The sequence below is a fragment of the Arvicola amphibius genome, chromosome 2 (assembly GCF_903992535.2).
Source record: "Arvicola amphibius chromosome 2, mArvAmp1.2, whole genome shotgun sequence".
In the NCBI taxonomy this organism is placed as follows: Eukaryota; Metazoa; Chordata; class Mammalia; order Rodentia; family Cricetidae; genus Arvicola; species Arvicola amphibius.
The window spans coordinates 151766732-151790228 of NC_052048.2; positions in this window are offsets into that span (position 1 = coordinate 151766732).

A 23497-nucleotide genomic window follows, 5' to 3' on the forward strand; every position below is an offset into this window, starting at 1 on the left:
GCTTGGCTCTCATGGTCAAGGCCGTGAAAAAAACCTGCAAAAACCGCTGCACCTTAAGCCTACAATGAGAACGGCTCCCCATTAGGCAAGATGCAGATGCACGAACATCCAGGACACATGGTCGGGCATCCCCAGGTCCATGAGTGGGATGCTAAGGGCCTTGCTGGATCTGACAGATTACTCAGAAACCAGAGGCTGGGCCGCATTGTGGTGGTCACGATGAAAAGAAGGAATAAAAGGAATGAAAAGAGAGAAAGAGGAAGAAATGGAGGCCCTGGGCCTCCAGGTGCGGGTAAGCCGGGAAGCTGGCCAAGGCTGCACTGTCCCAGGCACAGGCTTAGCAAAGGAGACAAACCAGAATTGAATGCCAGTGAAGGGAACAACTGAGGCCCTGAAGACCCACTGTTGGAGGTCCCCGTCCCTAGAAACCATGAAGGGTTGCCGGGAGCTCAATGGTCAATCCCTTTGGTTAAAAGAGATAGTTAAGCTGGCCGAAATGGGGACACTCATGATTAGAAGCCAGTGTTATTCGGAGGGGCCATGCCCAGGCAGATGGAACACGTGGGTTGTTGTTGAGAAAGTCCTTGGTTACAATTCCGTCCTGGAAATCGGACCTCGGAGTCCCGGACAGACCCCGGCCCCGAGTGGAAGTCCGGGGCAGATGAATCTGTTGAGTCCATGGCAACAATGTTGTTTTTTTTTTTTTTTTTTTAAAAAAAAAAAGCTATATAGTCCCAGGTAGCAGCTGTAGGCAGGCAACAGACTCTGGGAGCAGCCAGTCCCAAGGCAGAGATGACTATGGGTCCCTATAAGATCCCCAGGGGTCATGTGAGCAGGCGGTGAGCTCACAGAGCAGCAGGAGCCCAAGGCAGAGACTCACGGGTTCCCAGGAGAGCCACTCAAGCAGGCGGGTGTGAGCCAGGCAGGTCTGGAGCCACTAGCAGGAAGTGCTAGCCAGTACTGGTGCTGAACCGTGGAGCAGCTTGTGGCGGGGCAGGTTGACAGGAGACAGAGACATGGACAGACACAACATGTTGAATATTTATTCAGGGGGTTATGGAAGGGAAAGGGAGAAGGTGGCAGAGAGAGAGAGAGAGAGAGAGAGAGAGAGAGAGAGAGAGAGAGAGAGAGAGGGAGGGAGGGAGGGAGGGAGGGAGGAAGGGAGGGAGAGACACGCGTGCATGCCAAGAGAGGACAGGAAGAGAGATTCAAAATGGTGGCGAGAGGTCAGGGGTCGCCAGGAGTGGGAGTGGCTTGCCCCTTAAAGGGCCAAAAGAATAACAATGATCACAAGGGGGCAACTCCCTGCCTCTCAAGATCACTCTCAAGATCATAATCAGCTAGTTCCTGAAACACAGTATTCCAAAATACCAATGATAATCACAAGGGGGAAACTCCTTGTTTCTCAAGATCACATTCTAACTTTATCTTCAGTTAGGTCCTGAAACACAGTCACTGAACCAGCTAATGCTGGATTTCTGATTCTTTTCTCCCTGCTTAGATTTTTGGCTCTGTTTTTTCCTGCTAGGGGGGTCTGGATTTATTCAGGTCTTTCACCTTCTGCTTCTTTTGTGCAGTAATTTGGGGAGTATCACTGTTAATTCTTCTTTGAAAGTCTGGTAGAATTATGTACTGAAACCATCTAATGTTGGGCTTTTTTTTTTTTTTTTGGTTGGGAGATGTTTAATAACTGTTTCTATTTCCTTAGGGGTTATAGATCTATTTAATTTTTTCTGATCTTGATTTAATTTTGTTATGTGGTATCTGTGGTAATATTTTGTTTTTGCTGTAACAAATTAAGCCTGCCTGAGGATCAGAGTATGGAGATAGCACACTAGTTATCCATAGAGGCCAGGCAGTAGTGGCACATACGTTTAATACTCAGGAGACAGAGGCAGATAGATCTCTGTGAGTTAAAGGCCATCCTGGGCTACACACGTTTAAATCAGTCTAAAAGAGAAACTGAGATCACACTTTTGATTCCAGAACTTGGGATCACACACCTTTAATCTCAGCACGAGAAAGGTGGAGACACGGGTGATATGTCTGGGCACAGAGAGGAATATAAGGTAGGAGGAGACAGGAGTTTGGAACATTCAGTCTAAGGATCCATTTGGACAGGATCACCCCTTTCAGTTTGAAGATTTTGTAGAGGTAAGAAGTTTAGTGGTTGCTTGCTTTACTTCTCTGATCTTTCAGCTTTCACTCCCTAATATCTGACTGCAGGTTTTTGTTATTAAAACCAATTAGATTCACACTACAGGTGTTTATCAAAAATTTGTCCATTTCTTTTAGATTTTCCAATTTTGTGGAGTATAGATTTTTGAAGTATGGTCTAATGACTCTTTGGATTTCTTTAGTATCTCTTGTTATGTCTCTGTTTTTATTTCTGATTTTGTTGATTTGGATATTCTCTCTGTGCCATTTAGGATAAAGTTTTATCTATTTTCCCGATTTTCTCAAAGAACTCTTTGTTTCATCGATTCTTTGTATTGTTGTCTTCATTTCTATCTTATTGATTTCAACCTCAGATTGATTATCTCCTGTCATTTGCTCCTCTTATGTGTATTTGCTTCTTTTTGTCCTAGAACATTCAGGTGTGCTGTTATGTAGATGAGATTTCTCCAGATTCTTTATGTAGGCACTTAGTGCTATGAACTTTCTCCTCTTAGCACCACTTTCATAGTGTCCCATAAGTTTTGGTATGTTGTACATTTCTTTTCCTTGAATTCTAGAAAGTCTTTACTTTTTTCTTTATTTCTTCCTTAGTCCTGTGGTAATTCAGTAAGCATTGTTCAGTTTCCATGAGTTGGTAAGTTTTCTGTTGTTGTTGTCGAACTCAAGCTTTAATCCACAGTAATCTGATAAGACACAGATGTTATTCCCACATTTTTGTATCTGTTGAAACTTGATTTGTGACCAATTATATGGTCAATTTTAGAGAAGGTTCCATGAACTGCTGAGAAGAAGGTATATTCTTTTCTATTTGAGTGAAATGTTCAATAGATATCTATTTGGTCCATATCAATAATAACATCTGTTAATTAGACTATTTCTCTGTTTAGTTTCTGTCTGGACAAACTATCCATTGGTGAGAGTGAGATGTTGAAGTTTCCTGCACATAACGTGTGGTTCAAAGTGTGGTTTAAGGTTTAGTGATATTTTTTAGTAAATGTGGATACCCTTGTTTGGGGGGCATAGATGATCAGAATCATCATTGCTGTGGGACAATGGTCTTTTATCCTGTCACTTGTATGATTTTTAATAAAATGCTGATTGGCAGGAATAGGTGAGGGAGGAAGTAGAGGTAAGGCAACAAGAACAGGAGAATTCTGGAAAGAGAAAGAGTAAGTCTGCAGTCATCACCCATACACAGAGGAAGTCAGACACAGAGCAAGCAAGATGTGACTGCTTTGCCAAAAAAGGTACCAAGCCACGTGGCTAACACAGACAAGTATTATGGACTAATAAGAGTTAATAAGAAGCCTGAGCTAATAGGCCAATCAGTTTATAATTAATGTACTATGTGTGATTTCTTTGGGACTTAACGACTGCAGGAAGCGGGCAGGACAGAAACTTCAGTCAACAAATGGTGCCCAACGTGTGGACAACTGCATCCACATAAAGCCTGAGGGAACTTGGGAAATAATTCTAGACAGAAAAAAGTAGAGTTAAGCATGTCTTATTGATAGGAACATTTTCTCAGGTGGGCTGTTTTCTAGAGAAAAAATGTGTCATATCTAAGAGAGGCTTCCTGACTCAGCTTTAGCTGCAAAAACTTTACAGCCCTTTTAAGAGGCTCTGTCACAAAATGCTTAAATAGTGTTCATCAATAGCCAAAGCATTCTTCTTGGTGGTGACATGGAATATGAAATGCCATAGAGCTGTGGCAAGAAACGTGGCTCTGGCCAGTACCGTCACCATGAAGCTAGATTTTCAGAAAACAAAGGAATGGGGTGAATCTAGCTGTCAAAGCCACAGCTTTAATGCTAGCCATATCACTTAGCAAATTAAAGACTCATGTGGTCAGAAAAAGAGAGATATACAGTAAAGATAGATTCAGATGAAGAAAACCTCTAAATGTTTACAGTGTACTTAAAAATATATGTAGGCTTGGGAGAGAAAAGAAAAAAAATAAAGTCCTTAAAATAAAAAGAAAGAAAGAGAGTAGTTGGTGTGGAAGCACATACCTTTAATACCAGCACTTGGGAGGCAGAGAGGCAAAGGGATCTCTGTGAGTTTAAGGACAACCTGGTCTACAGAGTGAATTCAAGGACAGCCAAAGATACACAAAGAAACCCTGTCTCAAAGAGCCAAAAATTAAAAATTAAAGAAACAGGGGTTAAAATAAAGCTACATAAAGATGGAAAATACATAGAGAATCTGGATACTGTATGTTATTGTGTTGTCTTTGAATTGTGTGATGGCTGAGGAAGAACCAACAGCTGCTAAAAGACATTTGATTATAGATGCTGCTGGATTAATCAAATATATATATATATATATATATATATTCAAAATACTTTGACTTTAAAATTTAAGTAAAAAATATGTTTCTTTGGAGAAGAGGTTTTGTTTTTGTCTCCACAGGAAATGAGAGGTATAGATTTATTCTGGGCTTAGAAAAATCAGGTTTGATCAAGGAAGACCCCCTGAAGAATCTCCAATAGGAGCAGATGGTCCAAATGATCCAACATTTCAGAGGACCTCTGTTGGAGTTTCTTCTGAGTTCTGAATCCAGCACAATTTCAAGACTGTTGGCTGAGATAATCAAGCCTCACAGGATATTCCATTCAGGACTTGACCAAAATTCAAATTTATCTTTAGGTCCCCATAAGATTACCAGCACCCCCCAATCAGCAGGAAGTAGCTGGGAAAAAATATGCCCACATTCCCAAAAAATGGATTATGGATTTTTATCTTTACTTAGAATGTTGGTTACAAGATGTTATGGATAATGGTCTGGACAAAAAAGCTGAACAAAGGATATTAGATTCAGAGTTCTCATTTTAAAAAATGGGGGGGGGGGAAGTGCTGTGGGACAATGGTCTTTTATCCTGTCACTTGTGTTATTTTTAATAAAACACTGATTGGCCAGTAGTCAGGCAGGAAGTATAGGTGGGATGATTAGATAAGAAGTAGAAGGGGGTGATGAGAACAGGAGAATTCTGGGAAGAGAAAGAGTATGTCTGCAGTTGTCATCCAAACACAGAGGAAGCCAGACACAGAGCAAGCAAGATGTGACTACCCCACTGAAAAAGGTACCAAGCCACATGGCTAACATAAACAAGTATTATGGGCCAATATAAGTTATAAGAGTTAATAAGAAGCCTGAGCTAATAGGCCAATCAGTTTACAATTAATGTAGACCTCTGTGTGATTTCTTTGGGACTTAATGACTTGAGGAACCGGGCAGGACAGAAATGCCAGTCAACACATCATCTTAGTAGATTTTTCTTTTGATGAGTATGAAATGTTTTTCTCTATCTCTTTTGACTATTTTGTTACATATTAGTATAGCTACGCCAGCTTTCCTTTTAGTTCTGTTTTATTGGAAAATCTTTTTTCAACCTTTACTCAGAGGTAATGTCTATTTTCATGCTGAGGTATATTTTTTGTAGGCAGCAGAAGGATGGATCTTTTCTGTTATTCTGTATCTTTTTTATTGGAAGTTAAATCCTTTGCCATTAAGAGATATCATTGATTATTAATTCCTATTTTTTATTGTTGTTGATGGTGTGTTTGTGCATGTACATGTTTCCCTCCTTTTTGTTTTTCTGGTAACAGATCATTTGTTTTCTGTCCTTTTATGGGTTAACCTCCTTCTGTTGGCAGTTTCCTTCTGGCATCTTCTGTAGGTCTGGATTCATGGAGATATTGTTTAAATTTGATTTCGTCATGAAATATCTTGTTTTCTCTTTCTATAGTGACTGAAAGTTTTTCTGAGTAATCCGGGCTGATATCATGGTCTCTTAGAGCTTTCAGGACATCTGTCCAAGTCCTTCTGACTTTTAGAGTCTTCATTGTGCAGTTGGGTTTTTGTCTTTATATGTTACTTAGTCATTTTCCCTTGCAGCCTTCAATATTCTTTCCTTTTGCTGTATGACCAATGCTTTGATTTTCATGTGGTGAAGGCACTTACCTTTATGGTCCAATCTATTTGGTGTTCTGTAAGCTTCTTGTACATTTATAGACATCTCCATCTTTAGATTAGGAAAATTTTCTTCTATGATTTTTTTGAAAATATTTCCTGGGCCTTTGGTATAGGATTATTCTCCTTATTTTATTCCTATTATTCATAGGCTTGGCCTTTTTATAGTGTTTTGGATTTCCTGGATATATGTATAATTTTTTTAGTTTTAAAATTGTTTTTTAACCAATGTATTTCTTCTATAGTATCTTTGGCACCAGAGATTCTCTCTTCTATCTCTTGTATTCTGTTGGTGATGTGTTGTGGGATAATGGTCTATACCCTGTCACTTGTATTTTAAATAAATGCTGATTGGCCAATAGACAGGTAGGAAGTATAGACGGGTGACCAGGCAGGAAGTACAGGCAGGGCAATGAGAATTCTGGGAAGAAGGAAGCACAGTCTGCACTTGTGACCCAGCCTCAGAGGAAGCAAGATGTGACTGCCTTGCCAAAAAGGTACCAAGCCACGTGGCTAACTCAGACAAGAATTATGGGCTAATTTAAGTTATAAGAATTAGTTAATAAGAAGCTTGAGCTAGTGTGCCAATCAGTTTATAACCAATGTAGACCTCTGTGTGATTCCTTTGGGACTTAATGACTGCAGGAACCGGGTAGGACAGAAACCTCAGACAACACTTGTGTCTGTAGATCCTGTTTATATACCTAGATTTTTTTCATTTCCATAATTTCCTCAGTTTGCATTTTCTTTATGATATCTACTTCTTTTTTCACATCTTGGTTCATTTATTAGTTTCCTATAGCTGTTCATTTTCTCTTTGCTTTCTTTAAGGGATTCATTTATTTTCCCCAATTTTCTGTCTGTTTTTTCCTCAATTTCTTTTAGCAATTTATTCATTTCCTCTTTAAGGGACTCCACCATCTTCATAAAGTTAGTTTGAAGGTCATTTTCTTGTGTTTCAGATGTGTTTGAATATCCAGGGCTTGTTGTGGTAGCATACCTGGGCTCTGCTATTTCTTATATTCTTGTGCTGCTTCTAGGCATTTGGCTATGGGGGGATTATAGGTCTAGATGCCACCTTTTGGGTTTGTCTTTGTTGAATGGATATTTTGTTCTTTGGTTTCTGGCCAGTGTGGCCTGTGGTTGAGCAGGCGGTCTCTATTTGAGTTGAGGGCTGGACTTCTTGTGGCCAGTGGGCCTATGTTCCAGGGGTTCTCCACCTTTCATGGGGGATTGGATATGGTGACACAGAGTGGGTTGGAATTGGGAATTGGGCTGGGGGGCAGTGAAAGAGTAGGGAAGATCTGCTGGTTGGTGGCTTACCTGGACTACTGGTGGCTGGCATGATTCCTGGTAGAGCATTGAGTCAATTAGTTTATTTTTCCAAACTCTTAGGAAATCATGTAAGATATCTATAGGTAAGATTTAGTATGTAACAAGAATAAAACAAACACTGTGGGAAAGTGTAGCACTAGTGAATACATTTCCTTAGACAAAGTCTGAAAGGAGGGACAAAAGCTTTATGTCAGGACAAGCGTCAGTGTTACTCAGCTATGAGCATGCAAGCCTCAAGAATGACTGGACTGTAAAGTCATTCACACCAGCGCAACAATGGCATGAAGATCTGGGAGAAAACAGTCACTTTTTAATTGGATATAAGTGCTGCTTCATAAGATGAAACCCATACCTGGCACCATTACTAGGCCAAAAAACTGTGGCCAGACATGTCATAGGTTCTAAATAAGACCTACTACTATTAACACAGACACCCACAGTTGGTCAAAATTTAGAGAATCTCATAAGAGTGTGAAGATCCAACTCTAAATTGGACATGTATTCACAGAAAGCCACAAGGTCTCCCTGCTCAAAGATAGCACTAGAGAAATCAGCAATGTTAAACTCACAGGCTTTTCTCTTCAACAGAAGGTATTTACATCTGTTTTCTACCCAGAAGGCTGAGGGTAGATGTTATAGCCTAGTGATCTTTTGCGAGGCTTCACTGAATCCCCCAGACTACTGTGTGAGTATTGTTTCTCAGTCAATAGAACCACTCTTTTTTTCACATTTTATTTTATTTTTTTCCTGATAAATTGTTATTACTTTATAATAATACCAATCAAAATTTCTGCTTCCTCCCCTCCTCCTACTTCCCTCTCCCCTCCCCACTACCCCTTCAGTCCTAAGAGAGGGCAGGGTACCCTGCCCTGTGGGAAGTTCAAGGCCCTCTCTCCTCCATCCAGGTTTAGGAAGGTATGTATCCAAATAGAATAGGATCCCAAAAAGCCAGTACACACAGTAGAGACAAATCCCAGTGCCGTTATCGTTGGCTTATTAGTCAGCCTCAATTGTGAGCCACATTCAGAGGGTCCAGTTTGATCCTATGATCGTTCAGACCCAGTCCAGCTGGATTTGGTGAACTCCCATTAGTTCAGGCACACTGTCTCAGTGGGTGGGCCAACCCCTCATGGTCCTGACTTCCTTCATCATATTCTCCCTCCTTCTGCTCCTCAACTGGATCTTGGGAGCAGTCCAGTGCTCCAATGTGGGTCTCTGTCTCTGTCTCCATCTGTCATCAGACGAAATTTCTATGGTGATATTCAAGATAGTCATCAGTCTGACTATGGGAAGAGGCCAGTTCAAGCACCCTTTCCTCCACTGCCCAGGGTCCTAGCTGGGGACATCCCTGTGGACATCTGGGAACCCCTCTAGAGTCAAGTCTCTTGCCAACCCCAAAATGCCTCCCTTAATTAATATATCTTCTTCCCTGCTCCCATATTCAACCTTCCTCCATCTCAACCATCCCACTCCCCCAAGCTCTTCCCAACCCCCCTCCCTTCTCTCTTCCCTTTTCCCTTTCCCCCACCTCACCCCCACCCCCATGCTCCGAACTTTTTCCTGGTGCTCTTGTCTGCTTCCAATTTCCAGGAGGATCTCTCTATATTTTTTTCTTTGGGTTCACCTTACTACTTAGGTTCTCTATGATTGTGAACTATAGGCTCATTGTCCTTTGTTTATGGCTAGAATCCACTAATGAGCGAGTATATACCATATTCATATTTTTGGGTCTGGGTTATCTCACTCAGCATAGTGTTTTCTATTTCCATCCATTTGCATGCAAAATTCAAAATGTCATTGTTTTTTACTGCTCAGTAGTACTCTAATGTATAAATGTGCCATACTTTCTTTATCCATTCTTCAGTTGAGAGGAATCTAGGTTGTTTCCAGATTCTAGTTATTACAAATAGTGCTGCAATGAACATAGTTGAACAAATGCTTTTGTAGTATGATTGGGCATCTCTTGGGTTTATTCCCAAGAGTGGTATTGCTGGATCCTGAGGTAGGTTGACTCCAAATTTTCTGTGAAACCGCCACACTGATTTCCAAAGTGGTTGCACAAGTTTGCATTCCCACCAGCAATGGATGAGTGTTACCCTTGCTCCATATCCTCTCCAGCATAGGTTATCATTGGTGTTTTTGATTTTAGCCATTCTGACAGGTGTAAGATGGTATCTCAAAGTTGTTTTGATTTGCATTTTCCTGATAGCTAAGGAAGTTGAACATGTCCTTAAGTGTCTTTTGGCCATTTGAACTTCTTCTGTTGATAATTCTCTGTTCAGTTCAGTACTCCATTTTTTGATTGGCTTAATTAGAGTTTTAATGTCTAGTTTCTTGAGTTCTTTATATATTTTGGAGATCAGACATTTGTCTAATGCAGGGTTGGTGAAGATTTTCTCCCATTCATTAGGTTGCCTTTTTGTCTTAATGACAGTGTCCTTTGCTTTACAGAAGCTTCTCAGTTTCAAAAGGTTCCATTCATTTATTGTTGCTCTTATTGTCTGTGCTACTGGGGTTATGAGTAGGAAGTGGTCTCCTGTGCCCATGTATTGCAGGCTACTTCCCACTTTCTCTTCTATCAGGTTCAGTGTGTTCAGATTGATATTGAGGTCTTTAATCCATTTGCACTTGAGTTTTGTGTATGGTCATAGATATGGATCTATTTTCATTCTTCTACAGGTTGACATCCAGTTATGCCAGCACCATTTGTTAAAGATGCTTTCCATCTTCCAGTGTATAATTTTAGCTTCTTGTCAAAAATCAGGTGTTCATAGGTTTGTGGGTTAATATCTTGGTTTTCAATTATATTTCATTTGTCAACATCTGTTTTTATGCCAAATACCAGGATGTCAGGGATGGTAATGTCTCTAGAAGTTCCTTTATTTTATAGGATTGTTTTGGCTATCCTGTTTTTTTTTTTTTTCATATAAAGTTGACTATTGTTCTCTCAAGGTCTGTGAAGAATTTTGTTGGGATTTAATGGTGATTGCATTGAATCTATAGATTACCATTGGTAGAACAGTCATTTTTACTGTGTTGATCCTACCAATCCAAGAGCATGGGAGATCCTTTCATTTTCTGATATCCTCTTCAATTTCTTTCTTCAAAGACTTTAAGTTATTGTCAAATAGAGCTTTCACTTTTTTGGTTAGAGTTACCCCAAGATATTTTATGCTATTTGTGGCTATTGTGAAAGGTGATGTTTCTCTGATTTTGTTCTCTGCTTCTTTATCCTTTGTATATAGGAGGGCTACTGATTTTTTTGAGTTGATCTCATATCCTGCCACATCACTGGAGGTATTTATCAGCTGTAGGAGTTCTCTGGTAGAGTTTTTGTGGTCACTTAGGTACACTCTCATCTCATTTGCAAAGAACGAAAGTTTGACTTCTTCCTTTTTAGTTCGAATCCCCTTTATCTCCTTATGTTGTCTTATTGCTATTGCTAGAACTTCAAGCACTATATTGAAGAGATATGGAGAGTGGACAGCCATGTCTTGTTCCTGATTTTAGTGGAATCTCTTTGAGTTTCTTTCCATTTAATTTGATATTGGCTGTTGGCTTGCTGTATGTTGCTTTTATTATATTTAGATATGATCCTTGTATTCCTATTCTCTCTAAGACCTTTATCATAAAGGGGTGTTGAATTTTTTCAAATGCTTTTTCAGCATCTAGTGAAATGATCACTTTTTTTTTCCTTTTAGTTGATTTATATGATGGATTACATTGACAGATTTTCGTATGTTGAATCAGCCCTACATCTCTGGGATTAAGCCTACTTGATTATAATGGATTATTTTTTTGATGTGTTCTTGTATTTGGTTGGCCAGTATTTCATTGAGAATTTTTGCATCAATGTTCATGAGTGAGAATGGTCTGTAATTCTCTTTCTTGGTTGAGTCTTTGTATGGTTTTGGTATCAGGGTAAATGTAGCTTCATTAAAAAAGAGTCTGGCAATGACTCTTCTGTTTCTATTATGTGGAACATATTAAGGAGTATAGGTATCAACTCTTTCTGAAAGGTCTGGTAGAATTCTTCACTAAAACCATGTAGTCCTGGGCTTTTCTTGGTTGGAATGTTTTTGATGACAGCTTCTATTCCCTCATGATTTATAGGTCTATTTAAATTGTTCACCTGGTCTTGATTTAATTTTGGTATATGATATTTCTCTAAAAAATGTCCATTTCTTTTACATTTTCCAATTTTGTGGAATACAGGCTTTTGTAGTAAGACCTAATGATTCTCTGAATTTCCTCAGTGTCTGTTGTTATGTCCCTTTTTTCATTTTTGATCTTGGTAATTTGAGTGTTCTCTCTCTGCCTTTTGATTAGTTTGGCTAAAGGTCATCAATCTTGTTGATTTTCTCAAAGAACCAGCTCTTTATTTTATTGATTCTTTGGATTGTTTTTTGTGTTTCTATTTTGTTGATTTCAGCCCTCATTTTGAATATTTCCAGTCTTCTACTTCTCCTGGGTGAGTCTGCTTCTTTTTTTCTAGAGCTTTCAGGTGTGCTGTTAAGTCTTTAATGTGAGTTTTTTCTGTTTTCTTTATTTGAGCACTTAGTGCTATGAACTTTCCTTTTAGTACTGTTTTCATAGTGTCCCATAGGTTTGGGCATATTGTGTCTTCATTTTCATTGAATTCAAGGAAGACTTTAATTTCTTTCTTTATTTCTTCCTTGACCCAGGATTGATTCAGTAGTTGACTGTTCAGTTTCCATGAGTTTGTAAGCTTTCTGGGGGTGGAATTGTTAAATTCTAGCTTTACTCCATGATGATCCATAAGACACATGTGGTTACTCCATTTTTTTTATCTGTGAATGTTTGCTTTCTTACCAAGTATGTGATCAATTTTGAAAAGGTTACACCAGATGCTGAGAAGAAGGTATACTCTTTCCTGTTGGGTGGAATGTTCTATAGTTGTCAGTTAAGTCCATTTGATTTATTACATCTGTTAGTTCTCTTATTTCTCTGTTAAGTTTCTGTCTGGTTGACCTGTCCATTGGAGAGAGAGGAGTGTTGAAATCTCCTACTATTAATGTGTGGGGTTTGATGTGTGCTTTGAGTTCTAGTAATGTTCCTTTTACATATGTGGGTGCTTTTATATTAGGGGTATAGATATTCAGGTTTGAGACTTCATGTTGATGAATTGTTCCTGTTATGAGTATAAAGTGTCCTCCATCTCTTCTGATTGATTTTAGTTTGAAATCAATTTTGTTAGATAGTAAGATAGCCACACCCACTTATTTCTTAGGTCTGTTTGCTTAGAAAACCTTTTTCCAACTTTTTACTCTGAGGTAGTATCTGTCTTTGAGGTTGAGGTGTTTTTCTTGTAAATGGCAGAATGTTGGATCCTGTTTTCATATCCATTCTCTTAACCCGTGACTTTTTATAGGTGAATTGAGTCCATTAATATTAAGCAATATTAATGACTAGTGGTTGTTAACTCCAGTTATTTTTTGGTGGTAGTGTTTGTGTGTTTCTCTTCTTTGAGTTGTGTTGGTGGAGAGTTGTCAGATGTCTGTGCTATTGTGGGTGTTGTTGACTTCCTTGGGTTGAGGTTTTCCTTCTAATACTTTCTGTAAGGCTGGGTTTGTGGATACATAGTTTCAATCTGTTTTTGTCATGGAATATCTTGTTTTCTCCATCGATAGTGAAAGAAAGCTTTGCTGGATATAGTAGTCTGGGCTTGCATTCATGGTCTCTTAGTGTCTTCAGCACATCTATCCAAGACATTCTGGCTTTAATGGTTTCCACTGAGAAGTCAGGTGTAATTCTGATAGGTTTATCTTTATATGTTACTTGTCCTTTTTCCTTTGTCCCTCTTAATATTCTTCCTTCATTCTGTATGTTTTGTGGTTTGATTATTTTATGGTGAGGGGAATTTTTTTTATTCAGTCCATTTGTTGTTCTGTAAGCTTCTTGTACTTTCATAGGAATATCCTTCTTTAGGTTAGGAAAGTTTTCTTCTATGATTTTGCGAATATATTTTCTGTGTTTTTGATTTGGAATTCTCCTTCTTCTATTCCTATTATTATTAGGATTGGTCTTTTCATGGTTTCCTGGATGTTTTATGTTAAGAATTGGTTGGATTTGCTGTTTTCTTTGATCAATGAGTCTATTTCTTCTATTGTATCCTCAGCAACTGAGATTCTTTCTTCTAGCTCTTGTATTCTGTTGGTTATACTTATTTCTGTAGCTCCTGTTCATTTACCTGAATTTTCCATATCCAGCCATCCCTCAATTTGTGTTTTTTTCATTACCTCCATTTTGGTTTTCAAGTCTTGAACTATATTCTTTACCTGTTTGATTGCTTTGTCTTGGTTTTCATGGGTATCTTTGAGGGATTTATTAATTTCTTCTAATGTTTTGTTTGTCTTCTCTTCCATTTCTTTAAGGGAGTTTTTCACTTCCTGTTTAAGGGTCTCTTATCATTTTCATAAGGTTACATTTACAGTCAAAATTTTCTACTTCTTCTGGGTTAGGATGTTCAAGTCTTCTTGTTGCATGTTCATTGGGTTCTGGTGTTATCATGTTGCTTTTCAGGATGTTGGAATTGCATTCGTGCCTGCCCATCTCTTCCTTCCAATGAGGCCATCAGAGTATTGGTGTCTTGATCTAATCTTTACTGTGGCTGACTGTATACTTGGGAGTTTTTCTTGTTCTGTCTGGGTCTGCTCAGCACAGGAGCAAAGCCTCTTGCCAGGCTCCAAGGACCTCACAGACACAAAGGCAGCCTTGGGAGGCAGGATGGGGTGGTACAAAGAAGCCCAGTGGCAGGGATCCTCCTGCTCACTCCTCAACCTCTCAGCCCGAAGCAGGCTTAGTTGGGGGATCCAAGGACCTCGCAGATAAAAAGAAGTGCTTGGGGGCAGACTGGAATGTGGTAAAGAAAGCCAGCAGCTGGGAAACACCCCACTGGATGGCCAGAAAAGCTTAGGGAAATGGAGGGGGCCTTTACTCAGTTCCCTGGAACCATCACGCCATGCAGCCACTCACTCATCTCTCTGGATCTGCCCAGCACAGGAGCTGAACCTCTTGCTGGGCTCTAGATTCACTCTTATGGAAGTCTACTATTAAGCTTTTCCCAGACCCTTCCTCCCTAGACACTTATCCTGAGCATTGCTTCACAGTAAATAGCACTCATGCTTACGGAAGAAGTACTCTGAAAAAGACATCTGCTTTGCAAAGGAGTTACAGCAGAATCATACTTTAAGTTTTGTTGTGATAATTATCACAAGGACACTTTTTTCCAAAGTTGTACTGTGTTAAAATATGTCAGAAATAGATTGCTCAGAGCCAGACTCTTGGAGTTTGTTGAGTACAATTTTCTTCTGCCCTCACGTGGGTCATTTCTTTGCAGGCCATAGATAGCATTTGCAGGGATCTCCAACATCTATATCATGTTCCTTTTCTGAAAGGCTTAGGGATTAATGTGGAAGGGGAGAAAGAGTGTAAGAACTAGAGGTGGTAGACAGCTACAAGGAAGGAGGGTGGCTGCAAAGTGCTCATAACAGAGTTCACATGAGCTGTGCAAGCCTCAGCTGGACCATGTATTTTCCTGGTTTTTAATTGATATTTATTAAGCTCTACATTTTTCTCTGCTCCTCTCTCTGACTCTCCCTTCCCCCTTCAACCCTCCCCAAGGTTCCCATGCTCCCAATTTACTCAGGAGATCTTGTCTTTTTCTACTTTCTACTTCCCATGTAGATTAGATCTATATAAGTCTCTCTTAGTGTCCTCATTGTTGTCTGAGGTTTCTGGGATTGTGGTTTGTAGGCTAGCTTTCTTTGCTTTATGTTGAAAAACTACCCATGTATCCAGTGAGACGCCCCCAGCTAGTTCTGTGGGCAGCTGAGGAGAGGGAGTCGGAAAAGGCCAGATCCTATAGCCATACTGATGATTATCTTGCATATCACCATAGAATCTTCATCTGCCGACGGATGGAGCTAGAGACAGAGCCCCACATTGGAGCACTGGACTGAGTTCCCAAGGTCCCGACGAGGAGCAGAAGGAGGGAGAACATGAGAAAGAAAGTCAGGACCGTGAGGGAACCTTCATCTGGCGATGGATGGAGATAAAGACAGAGCCACACATTGGTGCACCGAACTGAGCACCCAAGGTCCAAATGAGGAGCAGAAGGAAGGAAAACATGAGCAAGGAAGTCTGGACTGCGAGGAGTGCTCCCACCCACTGAGATGGTGGGGCTGATCCATTCGGAGCTTACCAAGCCCAGCTGGACTGGGACTGAAGAAGCATGAGGTAAAACTGGTCTCCCTGAACATGGAAGACAATGAGGGCTGCTGAGAAGCCAAGGACAATAACACTGGATTTGGACCCTACTACTCATACTGGCTTGGGGGTCCTGGCCTGTTTGGATGCTCACCTTCCTAGACCTGGATCGAAGGGGGAAGAACTTCGACTTCCCACAGAGCAGGGAACCCTTATGGCTCTCTGGACAGGAGAGGGAGGGGGAGTGGAGGAGGGAGGGGAGTAATTGGGAGGCGGGGAGGAGGCGGAAATTTTTAATAATAAAAAAATAAATAAAAACTACCCATGAATGAGTACATTTGATAATGTCTTTCTGTGTCTGGGTCACTTCACTCAAAATAACGTTTTCTAGTTCTATCATTTTCCTGCACTTGAATGCATAGGCACAGGAGATCACTTCCTAAATATAACTCCAGTAGCAAAGACACTGAGAGAAACAATTAATAAATGGGATCTCCTGAAACTGAAAAGCTTCTGTAAATCAAATGTCATGGTCAACAAGACAAAACAACATAATCCAATTAAAAAATGGAGTAAAGACCTATAGCGAGAACTCTCAACAGAGGAACCTAAAATGGCTGAAAGACACTTTAAGAAGTGTTCAACTCCTTAGTCATCAGAGAAAGGCAAATCAAAACAACTCTGAGATTCCATCTTACACCTGTAAGAATGGCCAAGATCGGGCTGGAGAGATGGCTCAGCGGTTAAGAGCATTGCTTGCTCTTCCAAAGGTCCTGAGTTCAATTCCCAGCAACCACATGGTGGCTCGCAACCATCTGTAATGAGGTCTGGTGCCCTCTTCTGGCCTGCAGACATACACACAGACAGAATATTGTATACATAATAAATAAATATTTTAAAAAAAAAGAATGGCCAAGATCAAAAACACTGATGACAACTTATGCTGGAGAGGTGGTGGGGAAAAGGGAACACTTCTGCATTGCTGGTGGGAATACAAGCTGGTACAACCCCTTTGGATGTCAGTGTGGCAATTTCTCAGAAAATTAGGAAACAACCTTCCTCAAGACCCAGTAATACCATTTTGGGTATATATCCAAAGAATGCTCAATTCTGCCACAAGGACATGTGCTCAACTATATTCATAGCAGCTGTGTTTGTCATAGCCAGAACCTGGAAATAACCTAAATGCCCCTCAAGCAAAGAATGCATAAGGAAAATGTGGTATATTTACACAATGGAGAAAAAAATACACACAGCAGAAAAAAATAACACTTGAATTTTGCAGGAAAATGGATGGAGCTAGAAAACATTATTTTGAGTGAGGTAACCCAGACACAGAAAGATAATTATCACATGTACTCACTCATAGGTGGTTTTTAAACATAAAGCAAAGAAAGCCAGCCTACAAATCATAATCCCAGAGAACTTAGACAACAATGAAGACCCTAAGAGAGACATGCATATATCTAATCTACATGGGAAGTAGAAAAAGATAGAGAAACCTATGGGGGGCAGAAATCCTAGCAATAGTTGTCTTAGGTTCTTTCCATGTTGCTGTGATAAAATACTCTGAAAAAGACACTTAAGTAGAAAGAGTTTATTAGGCTCTAACTCCAGGTTCCAGTTCACCATGACCGGGGAGTCACAGTTGCAGAGTGTAGTGTGAATCGGCGGGGCTGTGTCCCGCCACCCGGCTAGCTTTACCCAAAATAATTACACGGAAACTGTATTCTTTTAAAACACTGCCTGGCCCATAGTTTCAGCCTCTTATTGGTTAACTCTCACATCTTCCTTTAACCCATATTTAGTAATCTGGGTAGCACCACAAGGTGTGGCTTACCAGGAGAGATCTTAACCTGCGTCCATCTCGGAGAGGAGCAGCATGGAGACTCACCATGGCGACTGCCTCAAGCGTCTCCCCAACTCTACTTCCTTGTTCCCACAATTCTGTTCTGTCTACTCCACCTACCTAATTTTCTGTCCTCTTAAAGGGCCAAGGCAGTTTTTTTATTAATTAACCAATGAAAGAAACATAGACAGATAACTCTCCTCCATCATTTCCCCTTTTTCTGTTTAAACAAAAAAGAAAGGCTTCAACTTTAACATAGCAAAATTACATATAACAAAACAGTTATCAAGCAAGTATTACAGTTACAATATTTAAATCTATTTTATCTTTTATCATAACTAAGGAAATCTATAACTATCTATTTATTCTTCAACTCCATCAAAGACTCCAGAAGGATATAATATTACCTAAGTAAACAAGTCATTTGTAACTTTCAAACTCTAGAAATGACAGAGACAACTCGCTGCCTAGACAGTCACCCAAAGTTCCTTTGTACCGTTGGGGCATCCATCTTCAGCCTTCAGGCCCATAGTGTCCAGCAGACTTTGTCATGAAGCAGGAAATTCCAAAGACAGTTCAGTCACTTTCTGCTGTGTCCTGCAGAATGTCTCACAGACTCTTCCATGAATCAGGAACCCCAAAAGGCCATCTCACCTCTAGGCAAGCTCAGCAGTCCTCTCTCTGTGGGTTCCTTGTGTCCAGTTTATGCAACAGTCCAGGCAAGAGCAGTTTCTTGCCCAAATGGCCAACAAACTCCATAAGTAGCCTCTTCGATGCCCATCTTTCTCTCGAAGTAGATTGGTGCTGCCAGGAGCAGACGTGTCTCATTGTCATGAAAAACCCTAAGTTATTAAAACATTAAATGCCATATTCTGCAGTCTTTGAAAGATATGAAGAATGTCTATCTAACTGAAATATATCTCTACATATCTAGAAAATCTAACATGACTACAAGCTTAACTATTATCAATGATTATCCATTAACAACCTATATTTCCTAATTATACATTACATTCTTAAATGAACTACACAATCACAATACCTTAATCAAAAGCAGAAATACATATACATATAACAAAATTGACCTTAAAATCTATACCAATGCAAATTATTCATATCTATATCATCTCCCCCTTTAAATGTAAAAGAACATTTATAAGCAATATTTGGGAAAATGGGCGCAGTTTTTTCTCTCCAAACTGCTTCCTGCTGAATGGGGGCGCTGTTATTTAGGTCTTTCATGGTGTAACCTGTGTGCTAGGTTCATCTCAGTCGGCAGTTGAGCGAAGTAATTTTTTGAGGGTGTTCACAGCAACCTTTCAGGAGGGCGTGGTCTATCATACCATATTGGGATAGAAGCAATCCACAGAGTGTCATCCTCTGTGAAAACAAAAGAAGAAACTCTCCTCCATCAGCAGAGGTTGAGGGATCTGATCACACAGCATGCACTCAAGAACAGAGAGCAATGAATTACTGCATGCCTGCTAGTGCTCATCCTGTCCTGTCCCTTTCGTACAGCCCACAATCCCTACTCCCTGCCCAGAAACTCAATCCCTCAGACTGCCCCAGAAGCCAACTTTAATCTAGACAGCTCGTCTCAGCTGTGCCCTGAGGCTTGCCCCTTCTCAGCTGCGCCCTGAGGCTTGCCTCTTCAGTGTTGACAATAGTAATCTGATGCAGGAGAATTGTCTGTATTCTGTCAATCATGCTTTAAATAAACACTTATTGGCCAGGCAAGAAGTATAGGTGGGTCAACCAGACAGGAAGTAGAGGTGGAGCGATGAGAACAAGAGACTACTAGGAAGGAGGAAGCCCATTCCTCCCAGTTCTGCTCAGATCACTTAGAAGCAAGATGTAATCTGCCCGGCTGAGAAAGGTACTGAGCCATGTGGCTAACATAGATAAAAAAAAAAAAAACAATGGTAATATAAGCTACAAGAGCTAATATGAAGCCTGAGCTAATGGGCCAATCAGTTTATAAGTAATGCAGACTCTCTGTGTGATTTTCTTTGGGGCTTGCTGGCTGTAGGGTACTGGGCAGGACAGAAACCCCAACAAGCCGGCCCTCATGTTAGAGTAATCTTCAGAGTTGCACACTACAGTTTTTTAAAGGAAGTAGATTTCAAGAGTTATAATGAAAAGACACCAAACTGCTTTTATTCCCACCCTAGCTTTTATCATGGCCAGATTAAAAAGAAACCAGGACCGGGGTGTGGTAATGCATGCCTTTAATCTCAGTACTCGGGAGGCAAAGGCAGGTGGATCTCTGTGAGTTCGAGGCCAGCCTGGTCTACAAGAGCTAGTTCCAGGACAGGCTCCAAAGCTACAGAGAAACCCTGCCTCAAAAAAATAAAAAGAAAAACCCTGCCTAAAAAAAAAAAAAAAAAAAAAAAAAAAACAAAGAAAAAAAAAAAAAAAGAAAAAAACAAAAAAAGAAAAGAAAAGAAAAGAAAGAAAGGAAAAACAAAAAGAAACCAGGATTGGTTTTATAAGTGATAAGGATGCATTAGCTGCTTTCCACTGATGGCCAAAGATCAACCAATGACAGGCCCAAAGCTGCCAGAAGTTTAAACTAATTCCAAGGCAACAGACCAGAAATGAGAGTGACAGACACAGCTGTTTTCTTTATTATGTTAGACGCACCTGATGTTTTAGGAGACCTAGAGTAACTACTGCAAGGCTAAAATGAATAATATTGAGGTTAAATACTTTTTCATCGGTTGTCATTGTTATGCCCAATGCCTGGGTCTCTCTGGAAGGAGGGCAATTTTATCTCCTTCAGTAAAAGTTACTAGGAGCAAAGGCTCTAGGCAATGAGTTCTATTGTTTCCCTGGAGTGTCCCCCTTATCATCCAGGGTGTATCATTTGTGTTGTCCTCTGTTAGAGCTGTTAACTTTCTCTTACTTCCCTGCTTCCATCTTTCTCCTCCTGGCAGCTGCCAAGATCTCTAGCTTCCCTGGCCTCCCTGACCAGTTCTTGCTAATTCCCTATGAATTGGCTGTGAGTTCTTTTCTGAGTCTGTCTTCAATTTTTTTTGTTGTTGTTTGTTATAACAAGACCTAGAACCTGTGGCAGGGACTTTTCACCTGAGTGAGGTAAAGACAGTTATGGCTCACAGGAACATCTGAAGTTCTTCATCCTTTCTTTATAAAGTCCTCTCTATGTCTTCCCTTGGGATGTGTGACTATAAATGCTACAGCCTGGTCTTGGCTACTTTGTGAGGAACTTAAGAATAAAGTTACATCCACAGGATGCTCCAGAGAACACTGCTACTTGTGGGAGTCTGTTAATAGAGGAGAGGTGTAATGTAGAGGAGGGAGGTAGTTAGGAATAGAGGCAGCTGCACTTGTGGCCTCTAGAAATAGGATGTGTTTTGGGGCTATGTTACTTCCAAATTCAGTGGAAATAAGAGACCTGACCTCTTGATGACAAGAAGCATGAAGTCTGGAGAAGCTATGTTACATTTGAGTGTTGGGGCAGCTGGCCCAATCCCTGCGTTCAGGGGCGTGGCTGCCCCAGGGGAGAGAGGTACCCTTAAAAGGAGCCGGGTGGGAGATAGCCGCCCTATTTCTCCCCCCCCCCCCCCCCCCGCTTGACACTTTGCTTCGCTGGAGCCTTAGCTTTGTAAGTGTCCCTCTTTCTCCTTTTATTAAAACTGATTTATTTAAAAAGGACTATTTTTGGTTATTTCAAATCTCCCGCACCATTTTGGCCCCAAAGACGCTCACCTTCAAAGGATCTGAGGGACCCTGGATATCTTAAATACACATCAAGGATCAACATTAACACTGGGTAAGCTCCGTGAGTATGAAAAACATTTTTTTTTAATGTGTGTCAATATGCATTTCTTTATAAATATTTAGAGCTGGTTTTTTGGAGTTGGACTCTGGCCCAGTCCCTCTCCAATTCCAACCTTGTTTATAAAAGATTTCTCAGATTTCCTGTCTCAGGTCAGGAGCCATGTTATGAGACAAAATAATTATAATAATAATGTTAATAATGATACTAATATATTTGCCTTCTTTGCCTTCCCTCATATCGATGTCTGTCTTTAGTGCACCTTTCATTGAAGATATGCACATATATGTCTGTATATGTCTATGTAGATAATGCTTATCTTTCTCGTAACAAACAACAAATTTTTTTTTCAGTAATCTTTGCAGTTTCCAGGATAAAGACGGGGCCCCGCAACATCAACTCCAACTGGTTATTATAACGTCATGTTTTTGTAGTGCTAATATTTGACCTGTTTTTTTTGGTACCAATTGCACAAAACACTTTTGAATATTGCACAATTTTGACAACATTCTAGCCGAATCTCCTCAAATTATTCAGAGGCTAGACACATTCTTCCTAGATTAAAATGTTACCCTGGGTATTTTACCATCATTTGTTTTCACAGGACCCGCTGAGAAAAAAAGTCGCCCCTATGTCAGCTGGAAACAATCTTAGATGACGACGCCCCCCTTCCCAACAAAGTTTACCCTCAGGTTTAGGGTCACTAATTACTGGTATAGGGTTGAGGGGTTGAGGAAGGCTTTATATGGACCCAGGGATATAAACTACGTATATGTATATATTTATTTCAAAAAAAGGGGGGGGAGGGATTAACTGGTGGTCTGAGGAATAATTGATTTTTGTGAGTTATTGTTTTTTGAAAACTATATGGATGTTGATTCTTGTATATTGATATATTGAACATTGTATGAGAGTATGATCCTACCTCTGTTTAAAACAATTGTTATATTGAGATATATACCATATTGCAATGTACATTTCTACCTCAGATATTATTTATGTAATGACCCTGTTTACATTTGGAAATCATTGTCTTCATTTATTGCACAGTTGTCTATTCTATTAGTCATACAGTTAGATAAGTGTTGAGAACTATGTTTGTCATATTTATATTTAGGATAATTGGGTTTTTTCAGACACATAGAGATTATATTTAGTATAGATAGCATAATCTTCGCCCTCTTTGAAGAGCTGTAGAACATGGCCTTTAATCTAACCTAGAGTTTTGTACGTATGAGACACAATCACTCCTGGCAACAATGCTCTACTCCCGAGAGAACGTTGAGCACCAAAGACACTCCACTGGGAGTTTGTCTTCTTCTTGGCAGAACTGGCCTTTGGGCAAAGAAAAGCCCATACCTCCACTACTGACTAAGCTACAAAATATCCATAAGTGGATAAAACAAAATTGTTTTATCTTGCCAAGACAGGATAGGATAGTTCTACTAAAGGTTCCTTGCCGTTGTATAATGGTATGTCAGGTTTTATCAGGCCTCAGCCAAAGTTGGTTGCCTCAACATTGCTAACAAGATTTCATGTGGTTGCCCAGGTAGTCAATTGTCTCTGTCTTCTGTTGCACATTTTGGAAGTTTCTTGTTTGTGCTTCCTGGTTGCTTTAGTAATATTACTTCCCTTCTCAGATCTTTGATGGGGTTAAAGATTAGATAATTGTAGCTACCTTCTACATTATTTAGATTTCCTAAAGTAAAATGTTTAGTAAAATTTTTTTGTTATATGTTCCTTGCCTAATATTGTTTGCTTCTTGTAATTTTATGATCTATTCCCATTGTATATAGTTGTATTTGGTTTCTGAATCTGCCTTATTTAGACAAAAGGGGGGAGATGTTGGGGCAGCTGGCCCAATCCCTGCATTCAGGGGTGTGGCTGCCCCATGGGAGAGAGGTACCCTTAAAAGGAGCCGGGTGGGAGATAGCCGCCCTGTTTTTTCCCCGCTTGACACTTTGCTTCGCTGGAGCCTTGGCTTTGTAAGTGTCCCTCTTTCTCCTTTTATTAAAACTGATTTATTAAAAAATGACTATTTTTGGTTATTTCAAATCTCCCGCATCATTTGAGAATATGTATGTATGTGTATATACTATATATATAATATATACTATTTACCATATACTATATA